Source organism: Rhagoletis pomonella, unplaced genomic scaffold (genome assembly GCF_013731165.1).
Source record: "Rhagoletis pomonella isolate Grant_MI unplaced genomic scaffold, Rhpom_1.0 Rhpom_scaffold_00009, whole genome shotgun sequence".
NCBI lineage: Eukaryota > Metazoa > Arthropoda > Insecta > Diptera > Tephritidae > Rhagoletis > Rhagoletis pomonella.
The window spans coordinates 2,435,079-2,443,278 of record NW_023458563.1 but is presented as its reverse complement, the minus strand read 5'-3'; positions in this window follow the sequence as shown (position 1 = coordinate 2,443,278).

The window sequence follows — 8,200 nt, the reverse complement described above, 5'->3', positions numbered from 1 at the left end:
ATACACATGTTAATTACTTATTAAAGATAAAAATAAGACCTATTTTTAATTTTTTTTTTTTTTTTTAAATATAAAAATATTGAAAATATAACAAATATTGCGTGAATAGGTCTTTGCGTGAATGGCTTCAAAATTCCCGCTTTTTTATGGCACACTGACAGACTAAAACATAACAGGTCGTTGAAAAGGCTTAATACATAAAATATTTTTTGTCTAAAATACGGCCATGAATTTATATGTGTGTATGTAAGGATTTTCAGATCTTTGGGCATTGCGGTTAACGAATTTTTACATATTTACTCCAAAATGATATTTTCAATAGATCTTAAGCAAAAATTAGTTTAGTGGCCCGTCAACTTATGTCAAATATTTGTACCTCGAAAACCACCTCACCAATCTTTACCAAATTTTATATACACATTGCACCTGACCCTTTTAAATACTGTCTTAAAACTTTTTGAAATGGGACGAAAACTACGCTCTCTAGAAATATCACTAACTTTGAGTTATCACAAATTCAAGGTTTTTACTTATAACTCTTTAAGCATTTGAGAAAAATTAGTCACACAAGAATTTAATGTTTTCTCAATGGATTTCAAACAATTTAATGTATAATTTATTTTTGCGCGTTCAATTTAAAAGTTCACGTGTTTTAGTGTTGAATCGCATGGTTCCGGTGATTTGCCCATATGTATTTTCAGATTTATTCAATGAATTGTTTTCTACTTGACTTTCGAATGACCCCGAACCTGACGTGATGGGGGTAATATACCTCGGATTCGCATTCGGCGCGTCGAAAAACATAGGGATATAGAGGTTTCGTTCAATATGCACAAACTTTTTTTTGGAAACCTGTGTATTTGCTTGTAAAGATTGAATGATATTGGGATCTGTGATGAAGGACAGCAATCTTAAATCTCTCCAGCATTTTTACTAAGCCAATCTCTCGTAAACTTGGAAGAATGTTGGAGATAATTGAGAGGATACATCATGATTAAATAATTCTTCACCAGAATGAAAGCGAACAGCAGAAAGTAAACTTCCTTTTAAAATTATCTTGTCATTTTCATCTCTAACAGATCGTAAAATATCACACGTGGAACACTGATTCTGGTGCGGAAAATGTTAAAGCTGTTTTGAAAAATCTCTAGCAAAGAAAAAAGGGGTGATGAACCTTCCGCTTAGGTTAAAATTACATCGAGAACTCACGACGACTGTCCCTGAAAATACAAACTGTGCACCTCGACCTGATGTTCACTTATAGTCATTTATTAAACAGCAAAAAGAGTAAAAAAATCGCGTTTTTTGCCATATTTTAGAAGCTCTGGCAAATACACAAAAGGTGATAGAACCTACCATTAGAACTAGAAATATCAACTACTATCCCTGCCCTTGGCCGATGATCACTTAAAGTCAATTATTGAACAATAAAAAACACTGGAAAATTGTGCTATAAAAAATAATTTTGCCAAAATCAGTTTTTGCTGTTCAATAATTGACTATAAATGACATTAGGGTCAAGGTGCAGGGATGATATTTTTTGGGATTGTAGTCAAAAGTTCAAGCCTTTATTTAAGCCTAAATAAGTGGAAGGTTCTATCACCTTTATTTTAATTGCGGTAGATACTCATACTTCGCCAATATCAGTTAATCATTTATTAATTATTTAATCATAATCCTGAGTAATTACTGTTTACTCAAAAAAATTAATTGCAATCTGAATAACTTTATTTATTTCTTTCGAGTTTGCTTTCAAACCAAAAGAAATTTTTTTATGTGTATGTTTGTATTTACAAATATGTATGTTCGTATGCACCATGATACAAAAAATTATTTTTGGGACTAGGTATGGTAGCACGAAATGCCACAATCTGCTTAATTGTCAGGTAGTTAATATGGCGCCCGAAAATTGACAATGAAACTACCTTCTTTTTTATATCATGGTATGCGCATTCAATATTTTCTTATTAATAAACAAGTATTTTTTAGCAAAAAAACCGACTTAAAAAAATATTTATATATATATATATACATTTCATGATCCAATGATCGGATATAAACCAGATTAGTATGGGACCACCTCTGAGATACTACCTTTCCGATGCAAATTATCGAAGCCGGTTGACGTGGTCCAAAGTTATGCGGTAACATACATAAACAAAAAAAATATTTATATATATTCCAACGAACTGATAACCTCCTCCTTTTTACGAAGTCGGTTAAAAAATGCCAAACAGGTGAGACATTCTTTTTCGTATCGGACACCAAATTTGGTGTCACACCTTCGATTGGCTCCAAATTTTTTTTATGGGTCCTATACATGAAATAAGCTAACACGTGTTCGAGGAATTTTTTTCCGCTTTTTTCTTTGGAGACATGATCTGTCAAAGTTTGCATTTTTTCGTGATTCTGACTAATCATGTACTTCTTCAATATAACCGCGCCCATTTCTAGAATATTCTTTGATTGAAAATGTTGTGGAACAAATGTTGTTAACGAAGCGATATTCTGCCGAAATCTGCAATAAAATCTGCGTTTTGCAAACTTTAGTCATACAATTGCCGCGCCCATTTCTAGGGGTTCGTCGCCTTAAAGAAAAATCTTGCCGTATAAATATTATACCGGTATAAGTATTCTATCGGAATCTGCAATAAAATTTAAATTCTTGCAAAAACTCAATGTTTACCTCAAGGTCCGCAATTTGGTGTATCTATTCAGATTAATTAGAAACCGTCAACCTGGTTATCTTTTCCGGAAATTAGTTTTTGTGAAATCATCTTGTACACGCAATATTGTTGTCCCAAAGTACAAAACTTTAACGGCGTCTAGATTGTTTTTTGTTAGTGCTATAAGAATTTGGAACTCACTACTAATTTCAATTAAATGCATAACATCGATTAGTTGCTTCAATATGGCAGTTACAAACCTATATGTGGGATATCCTCCTTCTATTCCCCTCATCTATGTTTACTATCCTATTACCACATCAACAAATTTGTTATTTTACTTTCTTACCCTATAATTTGTGCATTTTATACTTATTTTAGTACTTCTAGGATTAAGTTAAAAGTTTTGAAATTTATATATTAATATGCGTACAACGAAAAGACCCTGCGTCTTACTGTACCTATGAGATGTAATAATAATAATAATAATATATATTTAACACCTTACCAAATATATCTTAACATAGTTTTTGAACAAAAGTTACAAAAAATTGTCGATTCTCGCAAAATAAACCATCTCGTCATAAAGAAAAATATTTTAAAAATAGTTTTTGAAAAACCCCCATTTTTTTAACCCCGTTTTTTATAGAGAATGAAGCAGGGATTACGATGGTATAATTTTAAATCCTTAATTTACTGGTCTTCACTATGCAAATCAACTTCAAAAAGTTCAACTGTTAATAGCTAAGTTAGCTTTACTACAATCTTGACCATCTTATATATAGAAATCTTAAGCCCGTTTCTTAGCTTTAAAATTACGTTAATATGAAGTATCTGCGATGAGCAGAACCCGAGATATAACGATATGAAGAAGGACATGATTAGTCAGATTCACGAAATAATGCAAACTTTGACAGATCATATCCGAAGAAACAAAAGAAGAAAAAAATTCCAATTGTTTTTTTTCTAAAACTTTCCGTTTGAATTTTTGTGGAAAGATACTAAATAGTTTATTTGTGATTAAAAAATGAATGCCTAAGCCAAGCTGTGTAATTTGCAGATAAACATGGATTTACGAAGGTGTCCGTCTGTTCCATTCCAGGCTGAATAAGTTGGATATTTCAAATATTTAATGGCCAAGTAATTTCTCGCACCACCAACTTCTCCGAAAAATTATTATCCCACAGCCATGAAATAGACCTCACAATAAAAGCGAAAAAGCTATTTTTTAATTGCGGGATGCATTTCCGTATAAATTATTTAAATAAGCGCTTGAAAGGCAAAAGGTAAATCGATTAATGTTTATAAACCTCCCATATATACCTATTCAAATTTATTTTTTTTTAAACCTTATAACCATTAATGTCACGTGTTGCTTTTTTGTATTCACGTTGCTAATTTCATGAATGTATCTAATTTCATCATAAAGTCATTGACGCTATTTCCTCATTCAAATGGAATGCTTAAAGTATGTCGATTCATAGAAAAAATGTTGTTCTTACAATAAACATTGCCCCGTAAGAGTTGTTTTTTAATAGATGACAAAGCTTATTGCCAAATCCAATTGATTTTATCAAAAAAATTAAAATTACGAATATGTAAAAACACGATGCGAGAAACTAAACGCAAAGCACAGCTGGAATACGAGAAATATTTGAAGAAAGAGTGTAGAAATGATCCAGACCTTGCAAAACATGTTTCGTTTCCACAAAAATAAAGCGAACACTATTAAATTGAAGAGACAGTCCATGTCCAAAACCCCGGAGGAACACTGAAAGAATTCTATGTTTTAAATTAGCATATTTTAAACGAATTCGGAATGTCTAAGGCGGAAAAGAAACCAACCTTTCTATAAGGAAACAAATATAGAAAAGGAATTTTCTTACACTGTATTCATGTCTTTGCCAGCAATTTGTGACGACATCATTTAAAAGCAGATAAAGAGAACGACGAAACTATTTATTAGATGGCACATTGACGCCATTGTGCCAAAATGCGGGTATAAACAATTATTGATTTTTTAATATCGGAACCGAGATCATGTAAATTAATTGATTGGTTTTCACACACTTTTGAAACATAAATTATATGCTTTTTTACTGCAGACAAGTTGTTGCCAAAACACGACAGAAATCTTCCAATCAGGGCTGCCAACTATCCTTAGTTATGAGGTGCCATAGTGAGGATAAAAAAGTGCCAAAATGTGCCAAATAGAAATATAAAAGTGCCAAAAAAGGTGCCATTCCTTTTAATCATTCACATTTAGCAATAAAATAAAGCCACGTTTTCAAAACAAAAGTGCAATGATAAAATAAGATAAACCAGTTGAATAGCCTTTATAAATTAGAAAATTTAGTTGAGAAAAAGAAGTGCACGCAAAGGATTTCACAAAAAATGTTATTTTTTTTACAAAAGTGCCATTTTGGCACTTTGTGCCAAATTGAAAAATAGCACGGTTTGAGCCAAGTTGGCATCCCTGCTTCCAATAATTTACAAATATAAAAATGTGAAATATCGAGGGCTTGAATTCATTAATACCCTCTATCTGCAATTTGCACAAAAACTAATTTGTGATTTTAGAAACCATCTGGGACTTATTACCTGTCTTTATATAAGGTAGCATTAATATCATCGATGACAGTTAAAGTTTAGGTGGCCTTTTATATCATAATCTCATCTTTGTGAAAAGTGTGCAGATAGAGGGTATTATTGAATATAAACCCTCGATGTTTAAAATATATAAAAATTTTATTTCAACGTATACAAAAAATAAATCTACCTGCGTTACAGCACGGCAGGAGACGGAGAAGGGGGGCCGCGGCGTAGCGTGACGTGGTGTGCGCGGTCGCGAGCCGCCGCGAAGCTAAGCAAATTTAATGTTTGAAAGAGCAATAATGTCAATGGATTTTATTTCGCTTTTAAAAAGGTAATAATGTCAATTGACTTTATTTCGCCCCAGGGTGGGAAATAAAGTCAATTGACCTTATTTCCGTTGATCGTATTACCTGTCACCTTTTTACCTCAAGACATCGAGTTGTACCGCATTAACTGTCACTGTTACTGCATTGACTACTTTTATTAAGGTATGCATTTGTCGGTGAGTCCTTGAAGTATTATTTGTGAAAAATCTTTTTTACTAATGTATAGCCTAGGGAGAGCGGGAGACCAGGTTTAGAGTTGTGGTCTTGCTAGAGTAGTAGAGGAGGTAGGGATTACCTTTGCGAGTGCTTATGCATCGAGCTCAATGAGCCCGTATGGTGTATAGGTGCACATCAAGGCAACCACGCACTCCATATGCCTGCTATGCGAGAGTGAGAGAGAGTGAGATATGCGGACAGGCTGATGAAGCGGTAGCGCAAGATGTGACCCTTTTACCATGCATCAATTGGAGGACTCCATTAGAGGAATCATGCTCTAGCTGCCGTAGGCTGCTGTGCAATGACCTGCGATTTATTCAGGGATGCATTCATGCAGAGTCCAGTGTGGTTAGTAAACCGTAGCTTACTACCGTGCAAAAAATTACTCCGGAAGTGGAGTGGGAGCGATGCTTAAAGCACCGTGTGATAGCCAAGCTGGTTGAGCGTAGACCATAGCTGAAAATGCCAGCGACTTATCACTTCACTAAGTTCAGCGAAGAGATATTTGAGAATTGCATAAAAAATGCATACCCAATTAAGAACGAGCGAATTACTTTTAGACACAAGTGCGTGTGTTTTTCGCTACACTTGGTTTTGGGCGGGAGTGCAATACAAGTGCGTGTGTGTGTTCGCTGCACTTGGTTTATGCGGAAAATGCAATATAAATGCGTGTGGGTGTTCGCTGTTCTTTGTTTATGCGGGAAATGCATAAGTTGCTTAAGCAACTAATTTCCCCCATACTAAATACAAGCGTAATCCACAAAATTTTTTAGCTTCTACATATCTAATTTGAATAAAAATAATAAATTATGGCTCTTTTATTTTTCAAATAGGGATATTTCAAAAGTGATTTTTAATATTATGTATGTATGTATATGTATTAAATAAAAAACTTCGAATTATTACCCCTTTTGTAGTCAAAAAGGGTAATTCTTTTTAATATTTCTGGCCTTTACCATTTAAAAAACGCTAAGGGGCGAACACCTCCAATAAGGTAGTGTCAAATCTTCCTTCTCGCTCTTATAACTTCACCTGGTATTATTCCATCATGCGTTAATATGTACATATGTATACATATATACGTACATATGAACATTCTTTTTTAAGTCGGACGAATTTCAAAAAAAAAAAATATTTTTTTTTTTATGGGTTCTATACACGAAATAAGCTAACACGTGTTCGAGGAGTCTTAAGGATTTCATCTTAACGTCGTTTTAAGGATAACGAAACGGGTTTTACATTCTTATATATAAGATGGTCAAAGTAATCCTAAAGCTAACTTAGCTATTAACAGTTTAACTTTTTGAGGTTGATTTGCATAGAATACCAGTAAATTAGGGATTTAAAATTATACCATCGTAATCCTTGTTTAATTCTCTATAAAAATCATGGTTCAAAAAATGGGCGTTTTGCAGGAACAATTTTTATACCCGAGCGCACTTGTGCACAAGGGTATTATAACTTTGTTCACATAACGGTTGTTTGTAACAGGCAAAACGAATCGAGATAGATATAGACAAATGTATACATAAATGATCAGAATGAAAAGAGAAATCGATTAAGCGGTGACTGTCTGTCCGTCCGTCCGTCCGTCCGTCCGTCCGTCTGTGCACACGATAACTCGAGTAAAAATTGAGATATCTTAACGAAACTTGGTACGTGAACTTCTTTTGGGCGTGGGACGGACGGTATTGAAAATGGGCGAAATCGGATAATAACCACGCCTACCTCCCATATAACGGTAATTTTAAGAAATACGAAAACTGCGATATTTTAGTAACTACTGAAGATAATTCACTCAAAATTGATACTTACAATGAGTTTCAGACGGAAAACATGAATATTATAAATTTTTGGAAAAGGGGCGTAGCCACGCCCACTTATGGTTACATGTGTATATCTTGGTAACCGCTGCACCAATTTCTTCCAAACTTGGCACAGTTGTTGGCCTTAGTACAGCTTACTAAATGGCTGAAAATTTTAAAAATCGGACAATAACCACGCCTACCTCCCATATAACGGTAATTTTCAGAAAAACTAAAACTGCGATATTTTAGTAACTACTGAAGATAATTCACTCAAAATTGATATTTGCAATGAGTTTTAGACGAAAAATAAGAATATTACAAAATTTTGGCAAATGGGCGTAGCCACGCCCACTTATGGTTACATGTGTATATCTTGGTAACCGCTACACCAATTTCTTCCAAACTTGGCACAGTTGTTGGTCCTGGTACAGCATACCAACTGGCCGAAAATTTCTAAAATCGGACAATAACCACGCCCACATCCCATATAACGGTAATTTCGAGAAATACAAAATCTTCGATAAATCAGTAAATATTGAAGCTAATTTATTCAAAATTGATGGTTGCAACAATTCTTTACCAAGAAATA